Raw genomic sequence first — 12,423 nt, forward strand, 5'->3', positions numbered from 1 at the left:
CTGTACATGATGGACACTGACTGCAACCTGCGCTTGCATTCCCGGATTCCTCCTGCTTGCTGCTGAACTGTGTCTCTGATACACGTGTTTATTTTGGGTGAGCGCTGTAGCCCCTGGGCGAACATCCTCCTCCTCCTTCTCCTCCTCACCTCTGTACTCAGTGACCCCGCAGCCTGCTTGACCCCACAAGAGTGCCTCCAGTTGCTACTTCCCCCAAGACCTGGTTCTCTGCACCTCGACTGGAGGTGCAGAGAAATGTCAGATAAAAACAAAAAAATTATTAAGGGTTTTTTTTCTGCTGGTGGTAAAAACACATGGTCACCTGGTTCTTTTAAAGAAGGATAACTTTTGGGCAAAGAAAGGAAAACCCCAAAATACCCCAAGTTCCCCATGAAATTAATCTAACCTTATAGATGGACGTGTTTTTTTGCTTTTCCCAAAGCAAAAAGAAAAAAATATATATACATCAGTTTTGCTCTTATAGCACAATCATGTAGTTTGCCACAAAACTATTCTTTTGAGAAATGCCGCTTTATATTGTCTTGAAATTGGTTGCTGGGAATCCAAGAAAACGCTTTTCCAACCAGAAAATGTATCACGCATATGCTCTACCTGGCAGCAATAACCACAACACTCTTTGGTGTGTAAGTTGTTACCAAGAGAAGTAGACAGCATAACAGTATTTATGTTTAATATTGTGCCAACAGACTGCCAGACTTTGATGGCTCCTTGGTTGATTTGTATTTTTGCAGTTTTGCTCCTTTCGTACCCACGATTTGGTGAAACCATTGTAAAATGTTAATTTGATCTTATCTGTGTTTTATGTTACAAAAACTGCGTTTTGCATCGACTGTGCACTCACACCAAGGGAATGTATCTATGGCTTTAAAAAATGAACGCTGTTACATAAAATTCTTAAGGGAGAATTTGGGATGGTTTTAGTCAGCAGGTGAAAGCTTCACATAAGCTTTACAAAAGAACAAAACAGAATGAGAATTTTTTTCACAGTCTTGTAGCGATGTACGCCAAATTCTTGTACTAAATAATGTAGTTTTGTGCTATATTCCTAAATGAAGATAAAAAGAAACCCAGCTATTTATCTTCTATATGCTCCATAATTTTTTGAAAGGATACGCTCCAAATTTCTATCTATATGTATCTTCCGCTCCCCCATCCATGCACACACAACTCACTAAAACACACAGTGGCAAGGTTAGGCTGACATCAGTGGCTAACGATCAGTTCCTGAATGATTAGCTGTAGTAGCCTGGAGACATTTCCAGCTTGTTTCCCTAAGTTAGTCAGACATGCAACATCACTGGCCTTCAGTCAGAACCAGCCAGCCCCCCCCCCACCACTACCCCCGATTCTCTTTGATTCGGCACAATTAAGAGAGTAAGCAGTAATGAATGAAAAGCTTAAGTATATATAGCGAATTTGGGGCAGTTGGGATAAATGAGGTGAAATAGGGAAGGAGAGAACTTTGTTGTGTTTCAAGTTGTTTTTATAGTAAAATGGAGTCAGATCAATAGGTCTTTGCGGGAGATCGGGCTGCACTGTTTGTGTCTTTGTGGTTGAACGTGTCCGTTTGAGGGGGGAGGTTATATGGCAGGAAGGTATTTGCATCAAAGTGAAACCAAAGTTGGAATGACAGATTCCTTTCAACGTGTAATCCTGGACTTCCTCTTTTTTTTTTATTTCACCCTTTCACCTCCCACTCCCCCCCATTTTTCATTTCAAGTTATTAATATCAACTTCAGTCACACTTCTGCTCCGTCGGGTCTCCAGAATTGCTTATCAAAACTGTAATTTCACAAGATGTCCTGCAGTTTTCTTCTAAAAATATTAGGTTTTTTTTTTTCCTTTTCTGAGAATCTGAAAAAAAGCAAACATGTGTGGGCCTTCAGAGGGTGTTAATAAACTGGAACAGAATGCTAAAAAGGAGCCTCTCTGCTTAGGAAACAGATCACCCAACCCCCACTCACCCTTAATGCCCTCTGGGCTGCTGTGAGTTTGGATTAAGTTTGGGTGCCATGTTCCCCTCCCTGCCGAGCCTTGCGAGGGCGCACACACAGACACCTACATGCTAAAGTTTGTGCATGATCTTGGCCCGTCGCACCTAAGCAAGGCCGTCAACAAAGCCATCTTGTCTCAACAGAAGAGGAAGAAAGAGCCCAGAGATAAGAAAAGTAGTGGGGGTTTTTCACACAATCAGGCGTGACAGAAGACGTGATGTTTTGTTTGTATACAGCAAAGTATTGTGTCTGTATGAGTGTGACGAACTTCATCACGCTATAATACAGAGAAAAGCATTGATGAATGATGTTAAGTGATTTGAAAAGATAAAGGATTATTTAAAAGTGTTAATAATCCAAAGCTAACAAAGTTTTATCTTTAATTTCTGTTTTACTGCCAACTATTTAAGGCACGAGTGTGTGTGTGCGGTGGGTGCCGGCTGTACGTGTGCAAAGCAGCAGATCAATAATGGTAGTCCAACACGGTGACATCTGGGCTGGACAAAGGGGCAGTTCCTTCCCCTTCCCTCTCTCTCTCTCTCTCTCTCTGTCTCTCTCTCTCTCTCTCTCTCTCTCTCTCTCTCTTCTCCTTCTCTCAATCCCCGATTGCAGCCACGTGTTTCTCCAGGGCTATTTCTCCCAGCTAATCTTATTTCTCCCCTTTAATCCTGCGGCAAGCACAGCAACAATGCCAAGCGAGGGTTCACAGAAACAGGCCCAAATCTATTAACCGTGATCACCGCGTGTCATACTCCAAACCTGACGAGCGCCCCGCTAATGAATCCAGTCCTTTCAGCTTTCGGTTTCATTGGCTCATCAATAAAACGGAAAAACAACACGAGGGACAAAGATGGAAACTGCAGCAAACACGGCTGACCCGAAGTGAAACTCTGTTCAATTGATTGAATTTCTGACCGTATGAAAAAAAAATTAACTAATTTGCTGGGTTAATGCTGCAAAGACTATAGGTTACATATTTTTATGAGTGGGAAGTGATATTTTAGTTTCCAAGCAATGACTGACTGTTTTGTTGTAATGGTAATTTTTTTCCACATATAAGTTACTTATTAGTTTGTATTGTGAAAGCATGGGAAAAAATGACAATGACTTATTTCAGCCAGCTGACTCAGTGCACAGCACAGCTCTGGACACTGACATTTGTGGTGGTGAATCGTAGGAATTTGTGAAAACTTTCTATACTGTAATGTTGCTAACTGGTTCAGATCTATGCAACATTTTTAAAGGTATTAGGTTTGGCTCAATCTTCTAAAAGATTTAAAACAATCTGCTGCATAACTTATTCTTCTGACAACCTTCTTGAAGTAAATAATGTTGTGATAAACAATAGTGGCAGGATTTTATCATATCGCTTATCATTTATCACGATAAATTTCTAATCTTGACAAGATTTTTGATTTATTGTCATGTCATTTAAAGAAAAAGCTAAACTGTATGTATTGTCAGAATAGTTATTATTCTGACAATACATGATACAATGATACAAGTGACAATAAGTTCTTATTGTCACTTGTATCATTTATCGCAATAGCAACACAAAATATCACGATAAAACTTCATATCGCCCATCCCTAATACACAGAATTGAACTTAAAAGAAATGTATCTTAAAAACCATTAATACTTGTGTAGCGATCCAAATAATGGGTTTTCTTTCCTTCTTGTAGCCTTATTATTAGACATTATTTACTTTAAAACCAGAGACATTGGTTTTTTGGTTTGGTTGAAAACCTAACCCAGCATGCTTGGACAAACCTCTGACCCAGCCCAATCGGATTAAATCAGCCTATGATTAGAGATCAAACACTAACCCATATTTGACCCATGACCAGGTTAGAAAGTAACTCCAGTTAGTTTGTTTTGAACAAGTTATGAAATGATGGAGCTCTAAAGTAAACTAGACATTTTAACTACCGCCCGTTACAGGTTAACATCTTATTAGTAGTACAACAAATAGAAATATGTGCAAAATTTGCATGCATAGTTATTTTGTGGTAATTACTTTAGTTTACTAAAATTTCTCAAGTTCATATAGTCTACTCCTACTCAAGATATAGGGAATTTGTAGGCATTCTTAAGATGACTCATGTGAAACTTTGTTGTCAGTAATTCATTGGTGTAACTGAAGCTACTTGTGTTTCAAATGATTTCAAATCATTAAGGTTGGTAGTTTTGCAGTTTTGTAGGGCAAATGTTCACTTACTACCAATAAGATTGTGGATTGTTTTCAAAGACACACTGTTCTCTCCAATCACTGTGACTAATGTCAGGACCTGTCCTCTGCGTTATCAATAACCCTGAAACAAAACAGGAAATTTGAATAGGATCAACTGTAGGCATATAAATAATATGCACATTGTGTCACTGTTTTTTCTGTGGGTAGTTTCTTGAATTTCAGAGGGGGTTTTCCACCACAACAGCAATGAACTGAAGAAAAAAAAAAGTCAGCCTTTGTCATAACAACAACATTGGCGATAAGAATATTTCCTGATATCAATTGCGTTTCAAGAAAGAACAGCAACAACTCTATGCGAGAGCACAACAAAGGCTAAAACGGCCTTTTACCTAAATCCCTGCGACTGCAGATTCCCCCCGCCCACCAACTCTACCCCCATTGACCTCTGTCCTATCTTAATCCTCTGATTGCCACATCATATTCTTGGCACTAATTTAGACAACTATCAGACTTCACGTCCCAGGGCCCGGACAGTCTCGGCTTGGCTCGTATCAATCCACGTGGATGCAGTGGGTGCAGGTGTGACCCAAATACAGGGATTAAATACCCCACCAGTTTCCAAAACTTTTTAGCAACAAAATGCATGGTAGTCTAAAAAAAAAAAAATCTACAGAAGTGCTGTCCCCCTCGAATCCAAATTCCCTCTCATTATCCAAGGTTGGTAAGCAATACGCTTCCCACGGAGGGCTCATTTATAATTTAATCCAGGAGCGTGGTGTTTCAAGGCTAACCCAGAGAGATTGCCCTTTCAGAGTGAAAACCCCCACCATGCAGCAAGGGGAATCAATGCCATCAACCAATGCCAGAACAGGCATGAGACTCTGGATAGAAATGACAGAAATGTCTGGACCATCAGCGAAGAGATAGTCGCTTTTTTTTAATAGTTTATTTTCATGCTTTGTTTCATCGGAACAAAAAGGAAACAGCTGCTAAAATAGGTTCTCGCACTTGCCATTTCCTGCTTCTGTTCCTAATCCAACCTCAATATGCCACACAAAGTTATTTAAGCCTTTGAACGCAGATACACTTTTCGCGTTCAGGCAGAAAGGACTGATACAACCTCAAGCATAACAAGGCAGAGACAAGATGGAGAATGCTAGAGCAACATCGACTGTACCTGGTAGGGAATAACGTGACTCGATGTCTACACTTTTTCTCACATCCATCAAGTCAAAACTTCTTGCGATCGAATGTTTACAATGAAACTAGCCAGCTCTGGAATCTCTTAGGAAATTCCTCTTACTCATTTTGCGCTTTTCAAGTTTTGTTTGTTTTATACCCAACATGATTTGGGTACAGCAGGGATCCCCTTCGTACTTCGACTCAATTCGTGGGGAAGTGTTCCATCTGCTTTAACAGATGATGATTTATAGGTAACTTGCTATATATTCTCATAGTTTATTTTGAGATAGTATCCTGATGAGAGACTGATGAATTTCGTATACCAACAGTAGGTTGTTCAGAGTTATTCTGGTTTGATCAGGGGTCAAAATCTCGTATGTGCCACCTGGCCCAGAGAAGAAGCAAAACCACAATTTTCAGGAAAAGGACGAATGAAAATATTGCACCACAAATGTATTTTTATCATTTAATGAGCATGTAATTTGCAGAATTCAATTGAACAGTTAAATAACAAAAGAAATTGACTATTATGCAATGATTATGTACTGTACATTAGTAGGAAATTATTTGTTTAAGGGCACAAACTAAAAGTACTGGAAACTGGCCAGGGAGGGACTTGATTTAGAGCCAATTGTTTATATTCCAAAGAAAATGAACAAGTCTCCAAGGATTTCCACTAAAGCCACTAATATTGCTCAAGAGTAAAAAAAAAAACAAAAACAAAAAAACAGGGAAAGAAACATCAAACTGTTGTGTTCAGATCCACCCCATGCTAGGTTTGTGGCTTTTTTCATCTGTCCAAAGAGTACAATGAGACTGAAGCACAATAATGGCTCTGCTCATGGTCACAAACCAAGAATAGGGAAACCTTTGGCTTTGGATTCATGTGGTACAATAAAGGGTTTATTTTTAGATTTTTATTTTTAATGGCTTTGATTTTGCATGGAGGATAGGGGCTTGTCGTTAACCTCTAGGTAAGTCCATTAGCATGTTAGACTTTGTAATATCAGTTGCGACAAACCCACATATTCCTGACTAGGGTTGGGCATTTATCGTATTGTTTATTATTTATCGTGATACATTTCTAGTGATAACAATTTTGATTTATCATCATGATAAATTCTGATTAAATCAAAATTAATATGTCTGTATTTTTGGGATTGTTAGTCTTACTACTTGTTCAATGAGAGAATTAGTACTATAATAAGTAGTAATACATTTGAAAATATGATTAAAAGCAGATTGCGTGTGCATCTTAGTGATACGTAGCACACTTCTTTAAGACTGGTGTCCTACAGTAGCGTATTTCATATGGGTGTGTTGCTGTGCCATGCAGTCACAGTCATACAGATATCTAAAAGAGAACTAATAAATATTTATTATTGTCATTTTTATTGTTATCACAATTGTACCGCAAAATATCACGATGAAACTTCAAGTTTATATCTCCCACACCTATTCCTGACAATAGAAAACATTCACTACCAGTCAGTCGTTACAGCTGGTTGCCATGGAGATTGAGCACAAACTGATGGATGAACATTATTGCTGACCAAGGAGTTGCACTGACTTTTAGGCAATAAAATGTGTTACTTTATGCTTCCCCCCCCCACTCCCAAAACAGAAACACAACACAGCAGAAATCTTAATGTTAGGGTGGGACATATTAGGCGATCACAAGTAATAACAAGCTTTTTACATTACACACTGTAATTTGAGCCTTTCGTTGATGATAACTCGAATAAGGGCTTACGAGTAACACGAAATGCTGCTGAAATAACAGCTCACGCATAATAAAAGCGCAAGTCAAAGGAGAAGAAAAAACCAGCACACCACTAAATCCCGATATGAGTAGGTAAAGGTAAATGACTAAGTCCATGGTGAAAAGGCACAGGGCAGTAATGAGTAATGAAAACAGCCGTGTTAGTGCTGCCATTCAGTCGAGGGCCTGGTGCTGTGGAATGTGAGGCACCATTCATTCACATGGGTTAAAAATGCATTTCTGCCACCACAAAGCCCTGCCTTGTCCTCATTGTTTCTCGCCACACCAAGAAAACACTTCCACATTCTGGAAGGACAAGAGAAAAGAAAAAAAATGGAATTGCTAATTTTACACCCACATGTATGGGAACACAAAAAAAGAAGAAGAAAAAAAAAGAGGCAAACAAGTGAAGCAAATCTTTGGAGGAGATAAAGAGTCGTGTTAGAGTAGAAAGTTTGATCACGATAAGCACGTGGATGAAGAAACAAGCACACAAGCACCACACAGAAGACAAACACTGCTATTGACAAAAGCCCAAATGTATGCAGCGGTTCTCCAGTGTATGACAGACAATGGCAGAAGGCGACCAGATAGAGAGAAAAGAAGCAGAAAAGAAAGTGAGCTGCACTCGAAGCATGTACGTTTTTCTCTTCTTTTTTTCTTTTTTTTTTCCAATTTACATCTTATTGATCTTATGCTGTGCAAAAGCAGGAACATGAATCACATCTGGATTAGGAAACCTGAAAAACAAGACACTATTACGCATAGGTCAGGTTCCTCTTTTGATGCACTTTACAATGCCCAGCGAGTGGCTCAAAGAGTTTCCATTCACCAAAAAAAAAACAAAAAAAAAACTACTTGTGTCATTTATGGTGTCAATGGAGAGCAATAGTAGGTGGTGGCTGTAACATAAACAGGTATCACAACTTTGAAGCCAATCAACAGGTTTCACAAAGGACTTCCGCAGTCCAAGAGGATTGCATTATTATAATCAGATATCAACATTTTTACATAGACGTGCGTTCTATCTCATGTCCTAGGCTATTTGCATAAAGGCAGCCTCAAATTCATCAACATAAAAGGGAAACATGCCAGAGTGTAACAAATTGTCCACATTCACCTTTTTCAGAAAAAAAAAAGACTTCACTCAAAACCAACTTTTTTTCACTCTTACCCAAAACATTCGCAACTGAACGACTTCATCTTTACATCCAACCAGCCCTTCTGTCCAGCTTGATGATTATTTTTGAACAAGCTTGTTATGTTACACTTAGAAGATGCTGTATAAAACCACAGAGTGAGCACTTTGTCAGGCTGAAGAAGAAACGTTTAACATAATGTCTGCAAACTGACAAGGGGGGAGACAATGTAATCCTGTCTGCAAAACAACGTGCTGTCTCTTCTCCCTCCCTCCCTCTGCTATCTGTTTCTTTCTCTTTCTAACTACGAGTTAGTGTGACATCACAGCAAAGGGGGAAAAAATATGTTGGGTTGGGTGCATCCATGACAGTATTGTTTATAAAGTAAATCTCAAAAGGAGGATGAAAAAAAGAGAAAAACGCTATCAAGTAGTGAAAAGTTGCAGCTGATGATCTCACACACGCCGTCAGTTTGAGACAGATAATAACTGGAATACAAACGGCCAACACACAGCCCTATTATCACACTGCTCTACAGCTGTGTATGTTGGTGTGTGAATGTGTGTGTGTGTGTAAAGTCAGCTACTACAAGCTACTGTTGGAAGTTAAAAGCCCAGTACCGACTGATAAGGCGTTTCCTTGTTTTTATTTTCATGAAAGCGCAAAAAAGAAGTTGCGGGCACACACACACACACACACACACACACACACACACACATACATATTCTGTGCGTTCTTTCTCCACTGGCCGTCTCTTGTGGTAAACACTGTAGTCAGTTCCTAATGGAGGAACACTACAAAGGCAATGCCCAAAATGTTTCAACAAGAACATTTTGTTTGCTCTACTTGGTTTCTTGTGACTTTTGTTGTGAATTCATCCTCTTTGTTTCTTCGTAGCCTATTTATTGATATGACAAGGTTTTTACAAAGTTTAAAAAAAATTTTTTTAAAAACCTACTAAGATTATTTAACTATGCCTTTCCGTTTAGCGAGATACCAGAAAAAGTGGCGACCAGATTTCTCTGGTTGTATGGGCCGTATAGCAACGCAGTCCTTCGCCTCCCCTCCCCTTCTCACTGCAATGATTAATTAATAATTTATTTTAAAGCTTTTTACACAGCTTCCCCAAGCTGGCCTAAGACTGGCACGGACTGATTCGTGGACATACCGAGGTTTAAAAAGAAGGGAAAAAAATCCAAACCACAAAAAACTGAATGTGTCAGAGTGAGTCGAGTTTGAAGTATGGATTAAGACTACACTGCCCCTCCCCCACCTGTTGCTAGGCACTGCCGGTCAGCTAGCTGAGGCTTCGACAAGTTTTTTTTTTTTTTTTTTATTCTTCAATTTGTACATTGTTCCAGAGGGAGAGAAAAAAATGACACCACCTATCACTCTTAAAGAGACAACTTAGCACTGGAATTCCCAGCACTTTTATATTTGGTTCACTGAAAATATATTTTTTTCTTAAAGTGTCATTTTGTGTTTTACTGGCTATTTTTCTCCCAACTCCTCATTTAGTATCATGATACTGTGTTATTTTTATCACGACAACCTCATATCAGCCCATGTCCACATTCCAATGATTATCAGTTAAGGACTCCAGATGTTTACAGCTGTGTTCTGTTGCTTTATGACATTACAAACTCATACTTTGACATCCCTCTAAGGTAAAACTATTTATGGTTACTGACTTTTTTCCCACTAGAACAAGGAGAAAATAATCTTATCAGTGGAAAAACTCCCTTGAAAAACCTTTATCTCTAGTAAAGCAACTAACATTTTTGTTACTTTATTTCATTTTTCTTTTTTTGTTTTACTATTCGTGTTTGCTTAACTTTATGAAAATGTTTAACTTCGTGAAAAGAATCCATTCTGCACAAAAGGTTGCACAACGCCACCCTGAAAACAGCCAGCAATAATAAACATACACAGCCACTTCCTTACCAGTTAAAGCAGCACTCGGCTAAAAAAAACCTCGCATGAAAAAACAAACCGGTGCAGTTCTCCAAAACCAAAACTGTACACAGCCTCAGAAGTGAAGATCCAGTAGAGATACACGAACACAGATATAGGGAGTCCACTGTATTTTGCACACTGACAGCAACAAAAAGAGGAGAGAAAACCCGAAAGAAGTTTGTCAAAAAAGAAAAAAAAAAAAAAAATCGGGACAAGAAATTGTGATCTCTGGTGAATTCCTTTCTCCCGGTGCTGTAGAAGAGCACAGGTTCTTCTCTGTCACTCTCCTCTTTCTGTTTCTCTCTCTCTGTGCGTTTCTCGTCTCCTATCGTTTCCCCATGCTGCCTTCAGGGGTTGTCGGAAATGTCATAGCTCAGGAACAAACCGACGAACAAAACAAAATAAAAGCTTACAATGCGTTTGTTAAACACCTGTAGGATATTAAGCGAATTAATAATAATTTTTTTAAAGTCTTTATTTAAACCAGAATCCCTAATTGTTATAAAACATATATGTAAAAAACCGTTTCCCTTTGAAAAAATAAGACCACGCTATATGTATGCTTTTCTAGTTCAGGCAGACACAACAAAACGTTTATCTGTTCACTTCTCAAACAAATCTAGCAGTTGTATATTTATCTCAAACTAAGGATGGAAAGGAACTAAAACTTGAAATAGCTCTGTTTCTGATGAAGTGATGGAATAGTGAAGTTTCAGGGAGTACCTGAACCCACCGCGAATGGAAATATGCCCAGTGTGTGTATGTGTGAAACGCTGAGAACAAGACCGAGGGCGAAAAAAATAAATAAATAAAACGCGAGAGAAGGAGACAAAGTTTGTCCTCCTGGTGTTAGACCTTGTCACCACACCCCACGCAGTCCACCAGCTCGGAGCAACGCGAGTTCCTCTCTATCTGTCCTCTTCCTCTATCTCTCTTTGTTGTTTCACTCATGTCTCCTGCGCTTCCTCCTCGAGAGGAGGATCAGCTGGCGCGTGCGAGTGTGCGTGCGCGTCTGTGTAATTATAAAGTGTCCAGTGTCCAGAGAAGAAGAGGTTTCGACGCTGGACATTTGTCTCCCAGGCAGCTCGCGCTCCATCCCCCGTTCCCTGCGTGCTTAAAACAAACCACGCCAGACCGAGTGAAATGGAATTTTGGGTAAATAGGTACGGCGACAACGTCTGTGACCGACCGGGACTTGTGCATACAAAAAGAAACATGCACGCACCTGTAGGCGTGTGTGTGTGTGTGTGTGTGTGTGTGTGTGTGTGTGTGTGTGTGTGTGTGTGTGTGTGTGTGTGTGTGTGTGTGTGTCAAAACGCTTAGCAAACATTCGCGCGGGCACAGATCGCCTCAACCTGCGCGTGGGCGCTATCATCACCATCATCATCATCATCATCATCATTTATCAATAAGGGGGAAAAGTTAGAACATCAAGCTCACGTGCACGCGCACACGATCATCCCTCACTTCCACATGTTTCCGCAACCCCCCCCCCACCCTCAACCTCCTCCCTCCACCACCTTCAACACCAACACCATCACATCTCGACGTGCACGCGCACGACTACGCACGCACTCACCCGCGTGCAAGCGCAGAGATTGAAAGAAGAAGAAATGCGACACACCAAAGAGCTTCCAGCGGTTTCAGATCCTCATATTGGCAAGTCAAAGAAAAGCGACTACTGGCACCTGTGCCCCGTTCAGTGGCAGTTGTGCCACGTCTATTATGTAGGACACGACTTCCTAATATGGATATACCCCCCACACCCCTCCTCCTTTACCCCTCCCCAACGTCCACCTCTCCCCCTGTATGCCTGCTGCTGAGTGAATAAAATAATCGCTTTAAAAAAAAAAAAAAGAAGAACAGTTCTCCCCTCCTCTTGGGTGATTCCTATCTTTTTTTGTGCACCATTTATAGCTCTGTAGGTATATCTGTGTTTGAGGGGATTACAGAGTGTTTACCAAAAAGAGAAGAAAAAAAAAAAAACACTAACATGAGCTGATGGAAAGTTTGCTTTACCACAAGGTTTCTCAAAGAAGCTTCAATTCCAACTTTATCCTGACTTTAAAAAGCTTGATTTAATTTATTAAGCATTAATATTGAAGTTAAAAACAAACTCAATAAAGTATGCATAAAACTTGGGGGGGGGAATCTACACACGGATACCATATATATA

The 12,423-nt window shown here is 39.8% G+C and overlaps 1 protein-coding gene across 7 annotated transcripts in view; it reads right to left on the minus strand.

The window, feature by feature from the left end:
- LOC103478279 (zinc finger protein 516) overlaps positions 1-12,423 on the minus strand; it is a 57,513-nt gene that overhangs the window by 44,681 nt on the left and 409 nt on the right. For 2 of the 7 annotated variants that reach the window (XM_008432003.2, XM_008432008.2), the window contains exon 1: positions 10,236-10,723. The exons of 1 other annotated variant lie outside the window; for it this stretch is intronic. The gene's annotated coding sequence lies outside the window, so the exon portion shown is untranslated. Of the gene's footprint in view, positions 1-8,326; positions 8,563-10,235; positions 10,727-11,826; positions 11,995-12,423 lie in introns of those variants that run through there. 4 more of the 7 variants (XR_001777439.1, XM_008432005.2, XM_008432007.2 and 1 more) reach the window with 4 other exon arrangements.

This window comes from Poecilia reticulata, linkage group LG16, assembly GCF_000633615.1.
Source record: "Poecilia reticulata strain Guanapo linkage group LG16, Guppy_female_1.0+MT, whole genome shotgun sequence".
NCBI classification, from domain to species: Eukaryota; Metazoa; Chordata; class Actinopteri; order Cyprinodontiformes; family Poeciliidae; genus Poecilia; species Poecilia reticulata.